General features: G+C 37.1%; 2 long non-coding RNA genes across 5 annotated transcripts in view; both read right to left on the reverse strand.

The window, feature by feature from the left end:
* LOC123603438 overlaps positions 1-17,478 on the reverse strand; it is a 185,642-nt gene that overhangs the window by 39,890 nt on the left and 128,274 nt on the right. The window lies entirely within an intron of this gene.
* Positions 3,588-13,546, reverse strand: LOC123603441. The gene is made up of 3 exons (XR_006714888.1): positions 13,500-13,546; positions 12,121-12,162; positions 3,588-3,672 (listed from the first exon to the last, which is right to left on the reverse strand). It is a non-coding gene; the product is annotated as an uncharacterized LOC123603441 (long non-coding RNA).

Consider the following 17,478-nt stretch of genomic DNA (forward strand, 5'->3'; position numbering starts at 1 on the left):
ATATGAAAACTCTGTTCACACTCTATAAAAGGATAACATTTTTATCTGAGAAATATGATACTAATTTACTTCTACCTTTTGTAGCACATATCATTTTCTACCTTAAGTTATATTTATTCATATATCCATTTCTCCTGCCCATCCAATATCTAAGGCTTTTTGAGAAAAATACTTGTGTTTTGTCCAGCTTTGAACATCCCAGAATATTTGGCAAATTGCATTACACAAAGCAGGTGCAGAAATATTTGAGATTTTGCATTTTTTTTTTGTTTCCCATGTCAATCTTATGACATACGCGTGATAGGTTTCAATTTTCTTGTTTTAAAAGTGAGGGGAAAAGGAGAGTGTTCTGAGCAGTCACTTTCATTGTATGACAGGTGTACACATAGATTTCATCAAAGAGCTAAATGGGTTTGAAGACTGGTGAGGCGCTAGTCTGGGCTCAAAAATATTCTAGGGAACCTAATTTAAATAAAACAGAATCTCTGGCTTATAACTCATTGCCTAGTACCCTTATTTGCCTTCCATTTTCAAACCCATTGAGCCCAGATTTTGAACTAAATCCTGTTTTCTTCTGATCTGCATGACTATCCTAGAGCTGAGCACTAAGAAAACTCATGAAATTTGGTTTCAAGAAATTTTCATTCCAGAAAGTTGAGAGCTAACTGTTGAGAATACCAGTAAGAAATGAGTTTTAATTCCTGATGGAAACAATATGATTTTTCTATTTTAGAGTATTCTATATACACAATAAATGGCAATCATTAACTGAACGGTTATTTTATCATTGCTCTCATTTTTTGGACCAATGTTTCTTAGCTACACAAAACTGAGCCACTAAATTGAATCCTCAGACTTGAAAAACATCAATGGTCCACTAAAGTTGTAGCCTGAATCCACTGGTTTCTCCCACATCTATAGTTTTCAAGGTTTAAACAATCTGTTTACCGCTTTCTTCAGTCATTCAAATGACCTTCTAAGTCCCCAAGTCTAATAACAGATCTGTAAACAACGTTAGCTATATGCCTAAACACCTGTTTTGTTGATGGCTGTAACCTTGAATCCCACTCTCTAAGCCTGAGATTCTTTTATGGAACTTGCTGTTCAAATTTGCTTAAATTATATGTCTTTTAAACCAAGTGTATCTTACAAGACAATCCTTATTTTAAAATTAGGGAAACTTGTTCTGATGAGTCCTGGGTGTTATATATAAATGATGAATCACTAAATTCTACACCTGAAACCAATTTTACCATATATGCTAACTAGAATTTAAATAAAAACTTGAAATTAAAAAAGTAAAATAAAATTAGGGGAAAGTTCTGCAGAATTTTCAACTAATAATGGAAGTTAAAGAGCTTAACTAAAACATCAAGAAAGAGCCTCTCCTGACAGGTGACGTTATTGCATGGCCTTTTAACTTGTCTGTTGTGCTACTCATCGTAGCTGTTCCAAGTTCTACGTCAACATGTTTTCCCTTCTGTGAAAATGCTGGTCTAGAACCAAATGCCTTGAGTTCAGTGACATACATCATAACAGAAAATCATCCATTCTTGTTTAAACTGTGAAGAATAGTAGAAACAGTATATTCCTCTCTTAAAACTAGCAACACAAATTGATTATTTGGGCTCTAATACCATTGCCATTGCAACACACTTGCATGAAACACAACTAATGGGTTTCAGATGGTAAACACTTTATGCTAACTTGTAATCCTGTCAGTAAGCATGATCACTATATTTACAAATTAATCTAGAATCTGAAAACACAGGACAAGTAAGCAAAGTCCATATTTAGACGGGGTGTGGTTTATGAAACCATCATCTAAGTGGAAAACCTTTGACTCTATGAAACTGTATTTGAAGATACCTCTGCCAATAGCTTCAGATTGCATCATGAGGGCATTGTTAAGATTTCATATCTCCTTGATGATTTCAAAGATAAGAATTACAATGAACAAAAATCTTTACAGGGCAAGCAAACCCTATAAAAATGCTATTTAAAATGTAATGTCTACTGGAATGTATTAATGTCTACAGTGTCTCGGTTTTACATATAACCAAATAACCATTATTTTTAATTATTACTGACTCATTTTTATTATCATCATCCAAAAATAAATGTCAGCAGAGTATAATTTTAAACCAAAGAAGGTATTCTCTTAAAAAGAAGAGTAACTGATTCAAAGTGCTTAAATTAATAGGAATAAATAAATAGTATTTCATGTATATTAAGACATAACTGCAACTATAACCACAAATAGTGATTTTACACATTTTTTAAGGAGCCCAGTAGGACATTTGATAAATCAGAGTTTTGGAAGAGGTTCGTTTTCAGTGGCTTCTTTTGTTTTTCAATTTGATATTCTAGGAAGAAGTTATGCATATATGTTTTTATCTTCAAGAAGTAATAATCCAATTATCTTAAGTTTAGAAAATATCTAGCTAATTTATTTCCTTTTGCTCATATTTAGTATGTGTCTTTTTTTTTTAAATTTTTTTTTAACGTTTATTTATTTTTGAGACAGAGAGAGACAGAACATGAATGGGGGAGGGTCAGAGAGAGAGGGAGACACAGAATCCGAAACAGGCTCCAGGCTCTGAGAGGTCAGCACAGAGCCCAACGCGGGGATCGAACTCACGGACTGCGAGATCATGACCTGAGCTGAAGTCGGACACTTAACCGACTGAGCCACCCAGGCGCTCCCAGTATGTTTTCTTTGTAACCTTCTTAACACTCCTCAGGATAATTCAAGGAATCAGAGGGAATACCCTGTGAGACTTGAGATTTGAAACACATAAGCATGTCAATGAGACTGGTATACTGATGGGTCTGTCTAAATTTAAAGCCCAGAAGGATTTAGGGGCGCCTGGGTGGCTCAGTCAGTTAAGCGGCCAACTTCGGCTCAGGTCATGACCTCACAGTTCACGAGTTTGAGCTCCGCATCAGGCTCTGTGCTGACAGCTCAGAGCCTGGAGCCTGCTTCAGACTCTGTGTCTCCTTCCCTCTCTGCCCCTCCCCTGACCTTACTCTCAGTCTGTCTCTCAAAAAAATGAATAAACATTAAAAAAAAAAAAAATTAAAGCCCAGAAGGATTTATACATGACCATAAGCTATGCCTCAATTAAGTGCCTGGGTTTAAATATGAGTTTTAACCTCTGATAATTTTTATAATTTGAGTTAGCTTTAATTAATTGCACAGCCACTAACGAATCTACTCGGGATGTTGATTTACAGCTTTTCGGCTTAACAGTTTTGTTGCAATGAGAATAAAATGAATGATAAATCAAGTCTGTGTTCTCCAAATGCAATTGTTACAAAGGCTAGGATGTTCTATTTTTCTCGGAATTATGTAAGCGTATGATTTTTTCCTTCATGATATCTGACTCCTGAAATTAGCCTTTATCCAACCAGTTTCTTACACTTTGAACTCTACCACTCAGCCAGACCTGCTCTTAATCTCATCTCTGACCTCCAATCACTTGAGCTCACCTTAGTCTATTAGAATATAATAGACTGGCTATTCCCTCCCAGGCCATCCTGGACTGATCTCATGGTTAATCATCTTAGTGACCTTCTCCCCACTTCTCTACATATATTTACTCTCCTTACCTTCTACTGCTGACCCCTCGTTGGCAGTGCTGTTGAGCCATCTGACCTTCTTTCTTTCTCCTAGTCATGGATGGAAAACCACACCCTTTCTGTAATTATACTCATTATGATTACAGATTTACATAAGCCCTGAAGCAACTCAGCAGGTGTTTGTTTTTTGAGCTTCCTTTATTAATCCCCCTTCCTTATCCAAATAGGGACTATTCCAAACTGTGAAAACCACCTTCACATCTCAAATCCTATCTCTAATCTATTTACCTCTCACTCTTAGCACACAATCTATTCTACGGACACACTAAAGGTTATCAATAATGGACTTTTTAAAACTCATGGAACTTTCCAGCACAATGAGTGAAATTTAGTGCATGAAATCAACACACACACACACACACACACACACACATACACACACACACAAACACACACAAAAGTTTAGGGTAATTCCAGGATGGAATGCAGACCATGAGAAAACAATGTAACAGTATTACAAATGCATTAGATAATCTCACAGAAAGGATAGAGGGAAACGCCCTGACTTAAGTTATTCGAGCAACCAGTGGAGTCTGCAAGACTAAAAGCAAAAGAAACTACATAAACACTGTGTTCTACTTGATGAAATTGTTTCCCAAAGGAGCACATGTTAAAAGTTTTGATACTGCTATACACCTATATTGCGAATGAATGATTCAATGAATGGATGATAGGTGGTGGGAGCTGTGTATCTCAATGTGGGTGTGAGTGAGAGATTACAGATTAGATACAAGAAGAGGCTAGAAAGACCCCTATGGTAATGGAGTAGAGTTGCAGATAGCAGTATGAACTCAGGTGCATAGTAGCAGTAGGAGAAGCATTGTGCAGGCAGAAAGGAAACCAGTTTTATTGATAATTGATATCACCACCTTTATTTTCTCACCTCCTACTACATCATCAACCCACCATAATATGATTTCTAAGAACACTGTCCTTGTAAATATTTTGTTTCAATTGTCAACAATTATTTACTAATTACCAAATCCTATGTCATATCTTTAGTATTAAATCTACTTGACCTCTCTTCATTTAGCGGTACTGACCAGTCTTGCGCGTGCGCGTGCACGCAGGGTGTGTGTGTGTGTGTCTGTGTGTCTGTGTGTGTGTAAGTCCTGGTTTATCCCTTCTTAATAATTTTACTTCTCTTTCTTTTCTATAAATAAGAATGTTTCCAAGATTTTCTTCAAACAAATCTTTTTTTCCTTGAAAAATGTCATTCCTTTATCTGGTTCTAAAATCATCTACTTTCTGGGCGCCTGGGTTACTCAACTCAGTAAGTTGAGTTTCCAACTTTTGATTTTGGCTCAGGTCATGATCCTAGAGATGTGGGATTGAGCCCCCATCAGGCTCCACGCTGAGCATGGAGTCTGCTTAAGATTCTTTCTCTCTCTCTCTCTCTCTCTCCCTCCCTCTGCCCCACTCCCTCCATCTCTCTCTCTCTCTCTCTCTCTCAAAACACACACACACACAAAAACAAACAAAAACATCTATTTTCTTATTCCCAGTATAGGTGGGAAAAGTTCTTCTGGTGAAAGAGCATTTTCTGATTTCTCCAATTTGTAAGGAGACTTTTCTGTCTTTATCATCAGCTTCTCAAATTAATGAAATCAAATGTCTTAAATTATTAGAAAAATTCATGCGACTTTGTTGCAGTGTACTGATTTTATCATAAGCAGAGTGGGAAGTGACATCATCAAGATGGTGCATTAGTTAATTCTCAACATCCATCCACCTCACAAGAAGCACAACTAATAGCTACCTATAGATAAAACAACGTTGTGAAAATTCCAGAAGTCAGAGGGGAGGTGGAAACACCTCCTTGACCAGAGATGGAGAGGAATCACACTGTAAGTAGAACAAACACAGTTTCACTTTGAATACATTGCTTCTCCCCGTGGGCCAGCACAGCACCACACCCAGTCAGGTGTCACCACACCCAGAGAACCTCCTGGGACCACAATTTCTCCAGTGGGAAAGAGCCCAAGGTTGACTTCCTAGAAACATACAACCTACCAAGACTGAATCATGAAGAAATAAAAAATCTTAACAAATACTGAGTAGAGATTGAATCAGTAATCCAAATCTCACAGGAAAGAAAATCCAGGGACCAGGTGGTTTCACTGGTGAATTTTACCAAACACTTAAAGAAAATGACAAGCTTTCTCAATCTCTTCCAAAATATAGAAGAATAGGAAATACTTTCAAACTCATTTTATGAGACCGGCATTATCCTGACATCGAAGTCAGACAAGAACAGGACAAGAAAGAAAATTATAAGCCAATATTCTTAATGAACATAGCTACAAAAAAATCTTTGAATAATGATATAGAAGTCTACTTTTTGACCTACGTGCATTGAGGTTTGAGTAAAAAGGAAATACTCTTTACTGTTAAGCCTTTGAGATTAGAGGGTGTGTTTATTTTAACGCATAGCATTACCCCAAACTGTACAAGTCTTTAGCACCTCAATATAGATACTATTTTCAAAGTGGTAAGTATATAAATCCTCCAATCCTTCTACCTGGCAATGACAGCTGTATTTCTAAAGCACACCCTATTTCCAAAAATATTTGGTGTTTCACCACAGAATAACTTAATGATGCAATAATGTCCAAACACCTTCGTATGTATATAAGGTCTATAAAATGCTCCACTTTTGTCTTTTTGGTCCTGCTATTTAAGTCAACTGTCTCCTTACCTGTTAAACCTCATCATTCCAATTAATTCACATTTTGCAAATTGTATATGTTCTCAGGTTTCCATTTATTTTATTGTTTTTGTTCCCTTCTGGAATTATCCTTATTACAGATTTCTTCTTCCAAAAGGATTGCTCATGTTTTCGACCTCACATTATTTTTTTCTTGCAAAGTTCCATTTTGTACTACCAGTTTAAAAAATGAGTCCACATTTACACTTCTGTAACACAATATTCATAGTATAATGTAGCATTTATTACATTGATCCTAAGTTCATAAATTCTCCTTTGCAAGCTTTTGAACTGTTTTAAGTTCCTTATGAATGCTGTGTTTATTTCCTAAGCCAGTGGGTGTCTACAGTAAACAGATATTATTTTATTTTCAATTGGATGGCATTAATTTTCCTCTATTAATTTGAAAATTGTGATTTTTTTAAGACAAGAATATATTGAATTTTATCTTTAACCATTATAATTTTAGGGCAAAAATAATTAAAAAATAATGAGACCAAGAAGGTTAAGGAGAAGATGGAAATTTATCCTGTTAAGAAACAAACAAAATTACAGGCAGTCCTTTCTGTATTAACAGTGCCTAGTCTGAGTATTCTTATTCACTTATTAAAGCTAATTCAAGAAATTCTGATTGATGATGGCACTGTTAGCATAATCAGTCGTTGTTTGTCTTCTGGTGTCAGGAAACAATGAAAAAACTAACTTCACAAGTTCAAAATTGCCTTTCCTTTTATTATTTCAAATAATGTTGTTACTCTGTATTATAAAATTATTTTTGGCATTTAAGTACATTCTAGAAAGAGTATGCAGTAGCAATACAAAAGCTATGCACAATTTTCATCAAATTTAATGTGGGGGAAATTTGATAGGTAAGCAAAGCCAAAGATGTGTATAAAACTACATATCTATTTTTCAAAATGTATTCAAGCTTGAAACTTCAAAAGAATACATTTTTAAAAATTCAGTAGACAAAGACCTATGTGTCCAGAATACTAAGCATCTTTATTTCAATAAGCACAACTACTAGATTTTTTTTCTTTTTGTTGTTGTTGTTGTTTATTTTTATTTTTTTTTTAAAGAGTCTAGCTTTTATTTATTTATTTATTTTTGGGACAGAGAGAGACAGAGCATGAACGGGGGAGGGGCAGAGAGAGAGGGAGACACAGAATCGGAAACAGGCTCCAGGCTCTGAGCCATCAGCCCAGAGCCTGACACGGGGCTCGAACTCACGGACCGCGAGATCGTGACGTGGCTGAAGTCGGACGCTTAACCGACTGCGCCACCCAGGCGCCCCTGTTGTTGTTTATTTTTGATAGTTGTGTTAGTTACTAATGTCTTTCAAAACATCAAGGGTGTGAAGAAAATTCCATAAACATGTGATATAGAGTCCTATAAGAGGATCTGGACTAACATATTTCCTGTGAGAAGCTTATGCAGTATATCAAATAAGCTCAAATATTGATCTTAATTGTTAAATACCATCACATAAAATGATTTCTCTCAGTACTACAGAAATTCATGAAGATCATAAAACAGTGTTGTACCAAAACTACAATCTTCAATCCATTCTATTTATTTTTATTAAATAGAAAGACGGGGCCCCTGGGTGGCTCAGTCATTTGAGTCTCCGACTCTTGATTTCAGCTCAGGTCACGATCCCAGGGTGGTGGGATAGAGCCTCCTGTCAGGCTCCACAAGTAGAGACATTCATTATAAATGTAAATGATAATTAGAAGGCAGCATTCTAGAAGAGTTAACAAGGTTTATGAAAAATACATCTATCTTGAAGCAATCTGTCTGGCTTTGTGAGCCAGGTTTAGCTATAGCTCTTAAACAATAATTAATTTTTCTTCACATTGTTGTAGTTACAGTAGAAACTACACCTGTAGCATCTCAGACCCCAAGCCACCTGGCTTTGGGGTCTTTTCAATAATTGAACTTCACACACAGGGAGAGAGATTATCCTTCTTATTTCAAAATATATTGTCTAGGTGACATGACACTATAAGTTTCAAGAGCATGTTTTACTGACTGTAAATTCCTATATCACCCAAGTCAGCTAGAAAACAGACCTCTAGTCCTGCTAGCCCGAAGGTGATTGACAGTGGCTGTGGTCACATCAGATTCAAAGGCTATGGGTTTCTGCAACAGTATACAACAGCCTGGTTGATTTGCGGACTCACCTAGGCCATTCCTTGGGGATTCCCAGAAATACTAAACAGAGGGAGCTGTACTAATGTCTAGAATTTTTCATGAGAACCGAGCTTCAGATTCTTAAGTCATAGTGCACATTCTTGTCTCTCTCCATCTCTCCACCCCCCTGCCTCTCCTGAAATATTAATAGCAAGTAGTATTTTAAAAATGATCTGAAGATGATGTTCACCACAGTCCTTTTATTTTTTATGTATTTATATATTTAATGAATACACATCAAAGATGTATTAAATCTGCTAAGGGTCACTATAGTGCTTTTAAAAATTGTTGTTGATTTGTGTTTACATATTACCTGATTATAAACACTAGATTAAAATTTAAAAATATTTAAGGAGGTATCTCAGTATGGTTTTGATTTGTATTTCCCTGATGAGGAGTGACGTTGAGCATATTTTCAGGTGTCTGTTGGCCATCTGGATGTCTTCTTTAGAGAAGTGTCTATTCATGCCTTCTGCCCATTTCTTCACTGGATTATTTGTTTTTCAGGTGTTGAGTTTGGTAAGTTCTTTATAGATTTTGGATACTAACCTTTTATCCGATATGTCATTTGCAAATATCTTTTCCCATTCCATTGGTTGCCTTTTAGTTTTGTTGATTGTTTCCTTTGCAGTACAGAAGCTTTTTATCCTGATGAGGTCTCAATAGTTCATTTTTGCTATTAATTCCCTTGCCTTTGAAGATGTGTTGAGCAAGAAATTGCTGTGGCTGATGTCAAAGAGTTTGTTGCCTGCTTTCTCCTCTAGAATTTTGATGGTTTCCTGTCCCACATTTAGGTCTTTCATCCATTTTGAGTTTATTTTTGTTTATGGTGTAAGAAAGTGGTCTAGTTTCATTCTTCTAGGTGTTTCTGTCCAGTTCTCCCAGCACCATTTGCTAGAGAGACTGTCTTTTTTCCACTGGATGCTCTTTCCTGCTTTGTCAAAGATTAGTTGGCCATACATTTGTGAGTCCAATTCTGGGTTCTGTATTCTATTCCATTGGTCTATGTGTCTGTTTTTGTGCTGGTCAGAGTGGCTAAAATTAACAACTCAGGAAACAACAGATGCTGGCGAGGATGTGGAGAAAAGGCAACCCTCTTGCACTGCTGGTGGGAATGCAAACTAGTGCAGCCACTCTGGAAAACAGTGTGGAGGTTCCTCAAAAAATTAAACATAGAACTACCCTGTGGCCCAGCAATAGCACTACTAGGAATTTATCCAAAGTAAATAGGAGTGCTGATTCACAGGGGCACATGTACCCCAATGTTTATAGCAGCGCTTTCAACAATAGCCAAATTATGGAAAGAGCCTAAATGTCCACAACTGATGAATGGATAAAGAAGATGTGGTTTATATATACAATGGAACACTTCTTGGCAATGAGAAAGAATGAAATCATTCTGCCATTTGCAGCAACATGGATGGAACTGGAAGGTATTATGCTGAGTGAAATAAGTCAGTCAGAGTAAGGCAGATATATGTTTTCACTCATATGTGGATCTTGAGAAACTTAATAGAATACCATGGGGAAAGGGAAGGAGAAAAAATTAGTTCCAAACAAGAGAGGGAGAGAGGCAAATCATGAGACTCTTAAATACAGAGAACAAACTGAGGGTGGATGGGGGGTGGGGGAGAGGGGAAAATGGGTGATAAGTATTGAGGAGGGCACTTGTTGGGCTGAGCACTGGGTGTTGTATGTAAGCGATGAACCACAGGAATCTACCCCAAAACCCAAGAGCATACTGTACACACTGTATATTAGCCAATTTGACAAATAAACTATCTTAAAAATATATTTAAGGAGTTAATGTTCTTTAATTTTTTTAAGTTTATATATTTATTTTGAGAGAGACAGAGACTGTGTGAGCAGGGGAGGGGTAAAGAGAGAGGGGGGAGAGAAAGAGAGAGACAGAGAGAGAGAGAGAGAGAATCCCAAGCAGGCTCCACATCAGTACACAGCCTGATGCAGAGTCAACCTCATGAAACTGTGAGATCATGACCTAAGCCAAAATCAAGAGTAGGATGCTTAACCGACTGAGCCACCCAGGCACCCCAGGAGTTAATGTTTTAATAGGTAAAGAACTTAAATGCCCAGTAATAGGTGAGCCAAAACATGGAATGTTGTATAGTGATTAAAATGTTGATTATGAAAACACTAAGATAGAAAATAACACTATGGAAAATAGCAAGAAGTAACGTTGTTAGTAGAGCATGGTTTCAATTATGTCCAAAATCGCAGAAAATAGAGTCATTAGAAACATCAAAGTAACTTGGGGTGGTAGACTAATGTTTGATTTTTTTCTCTATTTTTCAAACTATAAAATTTATATATTTACTGTTTTAACAGTTAGACAATTGGCTGGAGAATAAAGTCATCAAACTGAAGAAGCTGAACATCATTTGGTAGGCTATTATTCATCAACAGCTATGGTTTGTACAGTTTCAAAATCCACTGATGGCATGCAGTGTGGTTTAAGTTAAAAAGGCTCACAATGAGATGTGGTGATCCCTGGTACAGAGGGTTTAACTTCACAGGTCACAAGACCATGTGTTCACTTGCAGGAAACTTGTTCTCACATCTTAATCATTTTTCTACCATTTTCTCCTTATTATTATTTTATAATACCCACTGACTTTTCCAGTCATTTGAATCAAACGAAGAATAAAGAACTAAATATATTGAAAGAGGGGCAAGATTTTGGAAGTGCTACACCTCCAAAATCTTAAAGAAATGTATGGAAGAACTAATATATTCTATTTTTAAGTTGCCTCTGTTAAAATTGACTATTTAAAGACCCTATGGGCTTCATACAGATGCTTTTCACAGTTTGATTTCAGTGCTTTAGTTTTTAATGTAGCAAATTATTCAAAGTTCTACAAAATCAATGGCATCTTTACTCCAAATAAAACTTCATTCCACGCTTAAAGGACTGATTTCTAATCTCTGACTTTTAAAATTATCTCTTATAAATTATTTCACTATAATTAGCCATCTACCAGGCTTCAGAATCCTAGATTTTTCTATTATTTGGAAGCTTTTCCACTTCACCTGTGAAATAGGACTCTCCTTCATAATTTTGTCAATGACTATTTAATTCCCAAGGTTCTCCATGCTTAAACTTAGGAACCAAATCTTCTAATATTCTTGATCTGCTGTCCCTCATGCTGGTCTTTATAAACCTTACCAATCTCTATTGAAACTTCACTGACTCTTCTTTTATGCTATAATTATGCTCCTTACAGTATGGCCTCCATTTCTTCACCTGATACTTCAGTGCTTATGCACCTGCCTCCATGCTGGCTATTTTTCTACTTATCTCCACTTCTTCCTCTATTACCAGCATGCACCTTGATCTAACTCAAGGATTCTCAAACCTAATATTGTACATACAGAATCAACTGGAGAATTTGTAAAACAAATTATTGTCTGAGACTCATCCCAAACATGTTTAATCTAGAGGAGGCCTTAAGCTATGATAAATGTAAAAACTCCCCTATGTTGGGGTGGGGTGATAAGAGGTAATTCTAATCCACAGCCATGGTGGAGAATCCCTATGTGCATGCTGTTTCCAGTCTCACCTGGATTATCCTTATGTTCATCATTCAAGGCCCATGGAAGATCTGAAAAAAAATTTAAATGTCTGATCTTTGCAAAATTTATTACATCACGAAATATTGGAATTGTAATTCTTGAAATTTTTGAGTGGCAATTTCACCAAGACTGTGGTGAAGAAGACCCCAGTCAGGATGGTCTCCACAAAGACCAATAATTAGACAGGTATCCACAAACAAAAACAGTTCTGGGAAAGCTCAGAAGTCCACTTAGGAAACTTCAGCAACACAGTGGAATAATAAATCAGAGAATAACTACACAAAAAGGGAAAGAACAAGAGTTCCATTCTGCCTACATCATCCCGTCCTCCAGACTGGCACTGCTCAGCACGAAAAGGTAACTCCCCAGCTAGAAAGAGCTCCTTTCACTGTGGTGAATGTGCAGCCAGCCCAGCCTTTTAGGACAATACACAAAGGATGGCTTTGGTTCACTCCACCGCAAGACCTGCAAAGCTAGACTTGTAGACATTGCTAGGAACAAGAGAAAAGAGTAGAGGCCACTGGTACTAGTCGATCAGTGAAAGTGACTCCAGTCCCCAGTGATCTGCTCTACAGAAAACCCCAGCAGTTTTCACCACTGAAGAAAGCAAAGAAAGCACAGCTGCTGAGGACCTGCAGATTTCACCAGTTTTCACCCTTCTGTTTTTCACATTCACAGATGCCAGTCACCTGAGTTGCCCCCCTCCAACCCTCCACCTGCTCCCTCCTTTGTCCTTCTTGTCCATGTCCAACTGGAGCTCATGATCCTCACTGGGCAGCCAGCCTGAACCTCTGTAGCTGCTTGAGTGCAAGATGCCAACCTAGACCCCCACCCACACAGACCCTCAACACAATTGGTATGCTCAGCACTAGCCTCTCCACCTATGCACCTGCGCTCTGCTGGCTTGATTCCCATCACTGGCTTCCATGCCACATTCATACCTGTGTCAAGACCCTTTAGCCACCAGAGTGCACTTTGACAGCAAGGGCCCAGAAAGTTGCTTGTGAACCCAGATCTGGCCCTGTGTCCTGTCACTGGCCTATACCACTGGGCTCACGAGCAGCTTAGCTCCTCCAGTTTTGCACCTGCAGTAGGCTTACGCTGTCGTGCACCCCTGGTGAGACCTGTGGCCTCAGGAGTGCGTTTGCAAACCATATATCTCATAAGGAGTTAATATCCAAACTATATAAGGAATTCATATAACTTAATAGCAAAAAAAAATCCAATTAAAAATGCACAAAGGATGTGAATAGACATTTTTCCAAAGACATACAATGGCTAACAAGTGCATGAAAAGGTGTTCAACCTCACTAATCACCAGTGAAATCCAGAATGAGATATTATCTAACATCTTTTAGATTCTTACCATCACACAAATGAGATAACAAGTATTGGCGAGGACGTGGAGAAAAAGGAACTGTCATGCACTGTTGGTGGGAATGCAAACTGGTACAGCCACTCTGGAAAACAGTACGGAGGTTCCTCAAAAAGTGAAAAACAGAAATCCAACAATTGCACTACCAGCTATTTACCCAAAGACTACAAAGGCACTAATTCAAAGTGATACATGCACCCTCATGTTTATAGCAGCATTATTTACGATAGCCAACTTATGAAAGCGTCCATGAACTGATGAATTGATAAAGAAGATGTGGTATATATTGTGGTATATATTTATAATGGAATATCATTCAGCCATAAAAGGAATGAAATCCTGCCATTTGCAACAACATGGATGGAGCTAGACAGTATTATGTTAAGCGAAATCAGTCAGAGAAAGACAAATACCATAGGATTTCACTCATATGTGGAATTTAAGAAACAAAACAAATGAGAAAAGGAAGAAATAAAAGACAGAGAGAGAGAGAGAGAGAGACAGCAAACCAAGAGACAGACACTTAATTATAGAGAACAAATTGATGGTTACCAGAGGGGGAGGTGGCAGGAAGGATGAGTGAAGTAGGTGAAGGGGTTTAAGGAGTGTACTTGTCATGATGAGCACTGAATGATGTACAAAATTGTTCAATCACTATATTGCACATCTGAAACTAATATGATAATATTAACTATACTGGAATTAAAATTAAAAAATTAATAAAAAAATAAGAGAAAACAAGCACTGGTGAAGATGTGGAGAAAAGAGAATCCTAGTGCGCTATTGGAAGGAATATGTATTGGCAAAGTCACTACAGAAAACAGTATGAAATTTCTCAAAAAATGAAAAATAGAAGTGCCAGGGGCACCTGGGTGGCTCAGTTGGTTGAGAATCTAACTTCGGTTCAGGTCATGATCTCATGGTTCATGAGTTCGAGCCCCACATCAGGCTTCCAGAGCCTGCTTTGGATTCTCTCTCTCCCTCTCTCCCTCTCTCTCTCTCCTCTCTCTCTCTCTCTCTCTCAAAAATAAATAAATAAACATTAAAAAAATAGAAGTACCATATGATTCAGCAATCTCAGCTCTGAAAGGAAATGAAGTTAGGATCTCAGAGAGATATCTGCACCCCCATGTTCATTGAAGCATAATTTACAATAGCCAAGACTTATAAACAACCTAAGTTTCAGTCAACACATGAATAGACAAAGATATAATATTTTTTTATAACGAAATATGATTCAGGCATAAAGAAGGAAGCCCTGCCATTTGTGACAACAGGGATAAACTTTGACGGCATTATGCTTAGTGACATAAATTAGAAAGACAAAGAGAAACACTGTCTGACCTCACTTATATGTGGAATCTTAAACCATCAAAATCCTAGAAACAGAGAACAGATTGATGGTTTTGAGGGACTGGGGTCGAGAAAATGTAGAGATGTTAGTCAAAGGATGTAGACTCTTAGCTGTAAAATGAATAAGTTCCAGAGGTCTAATGCACAGTATGGTGACTATAATGAACAATACTGTAGTGTATATTTAAGAATTGCTACGAGAGTAGACCTGTACTGTTCTCATCACAAATTTTTTAAAAATATTGTAATTATGTGAGGTGAAGGATGTGTTAAGTTAACCTTATTGTGGCAAACATTTCCCTGATGTACCAAATCATCACATTGTCTATCTTAAACTTACACATTGTTACATGTCAATTATGCCTCAGTAAAGCTGGGGGAGAAAAAGAGACAATAGTGATTCATGATAGCATTAAGGATTTTCATCAAATGACAATATAGTAATATGGGATATGTGTCAAATAATGTAAATTCAATCCTTTTCTATGCTGCATAAGTAGGGCAGAGTCCATAATGGGTATTATGCAAAGACACATGATCGTGGAATTTATAAAAACTGCATCTCAAAAAATCTTCAAATTTTCCTGTAAGGTGGTATGAACATTATTTAAAATATTCTGTATATTTACAAACTGGAGTGGAATGAGAATCTAGGCTCTAAGTCACAAAGTGGTTGGGAATCAATGAAAGGCCAGTCTACTTCTTTTCTCTGTCTTCTTCTAAGCCTAAAAAGAAGGCTTTTAATCTGCTTTGTCAAAGAAACCATACCCTGGATACATTCCCTTCTTTGTCTTTCTGGGAAGTTCTTTTCCTGCATCTGCATTTTATTTAAAGCGACCTGGCAAAGGTGGAAAGGGAGTGCATCATAAGAGCATTTCACATTAGAAAGAAATGAAGTTCTGTTTCTTTAAAACTGGGAAAGGAGGCCTGAAGATAGAAGTCAGATTCAAATATCATAAGGCTAAGCGGTTTTTTTTTTTTTTTTTTTTTTAGGAATAATTCTGTTCTCTAGAAGGAAGCCTGAAAAACATAAAATCACTTGCTACAAATCTTGGGATACAAATTATTCAAAGCCTCATCACTAATCAAGAGAAACAGTACAAGCAACTTCATTAATGGCTTTTTTTCTTTTTAAATGACCCCAACCAGGCTAATGGTATGGGCTGTGCAGGTGGTTCAGAACACTGACAGCACATCCAATCATTCCCAGGGATTTTAGTTTAAAGACTCTGGGTCAGGGGTTGGGCTTAAAGAAAAGTCTCCATGTGATTTTAATATATAATGAGGGTTGAGAAAATGGGGCTTCATTAATAAAGCTGTTAGCAATAATATTAAATATTTGTGCCTTAAGCCCACACTAAAATATCTAGGGTATGTCTTGAATACATCTTATAATTCCAGCCATGTTTTCTAGTACCTAATAGGAGCTCATTTATTGTCTAATATAGTTTCCATGATTTTTTAAAAAATAATCACACTGATGAAATAACATTTATTCAGAGCCATCACATGTCAGTTATTCTTAAAAGAGTCTACTTTGTAGACATTATAATCACCATTTTCTAATCACATGACTTGCCCAAGGTCAAGGTTATAGGAAGTCTGGTGGTGTGCAGGCCATGGTGTAACAACTCGAAACCAATATTCGTACTAAGAAACTGTCTACACCTTATATCAGAAATCAGCCAGTCAAAGCAATGTTAGACATATGCATTTCATTGTCCATAAGCTTTTCAAAATCAATGTGTTCATGTCTGAATTTGTGTCTTACTTCCACAACCCTGCTTTTTCCTCCTGAATTCACTCTATTCCATAATGACATTTACATGCATCAACACATCCTGACGAAAAATCTTAGAATCATATTAGGCTCCCTTATCCCCCTAACCACCTCTCTCCTAACATCAAATAAAATATCTGAACCTGTCAATTGTAGCGAACAAATCTATTTTGATTATCACTGACTTTTAGCCATCAATGTCTGTCTCCATCCCAGCTGTCAAACTCTAAGACCCAAGCCTCCTTCACTCTCCACATCACTATTTTATTTCTTTGCTATGACTCATAGGATCATGAATATTAAATGATCAAAATACATAATGATCTTAGAATGGGTCCATAGAAAAATGCTTAATAAATGTCAGCTATTATTATTCTGTGTCAAATGGATTTCATATAAACGCAAGAAGCTGAAGGATGCATGAAGAGGTTAGAAACATTTGTCCTCATCACCTGTGAGAGTACACTACTAGGAAGCTAAACCTTATGCGGCATTTCCCTCTTGTCCTAACTACAGTTATTGGAAGGCTGGTTCTAAGAAGAGCAGAGACAATGTTCTGTCATCTCTGATTTCTTATCAATATAGTTCTATAACACAGAGCCCATGCTCCCACGCTGCCCCAGTGTATCAGCCTGGCTCCCTTCTCTGAACCTGTTTCTGGCCCACTCTTTTTCATTCTCTGTCTGTATATAGGTCGAGACAACATTTCACTTCATCTCTTATGTCTAAATGGTCTTCTCTATCTGTTATCTTATATTTAGAAATTCAGAAGTGATTTCAGTGGGACTTGCTTTATCCCTCTTTATGCCTGTATACTTACCCCAGATTACTTTCACT

Source organism: Leopardus geoffroyi, chromosome E1 (assembly GCF_018350155.1).
Source record: "Leopardus geoffroyi isolate Oge1 chromosome E1, O.geoffroyi_Oge1_pat1.0, whole genome shotgun sequence".
Lineage (NCBI taxonomy): Eukaryota > Metazoa > Chordata > Mammalia > Carnivora > Felidae > Leopardus > Leopardus geoffroyi.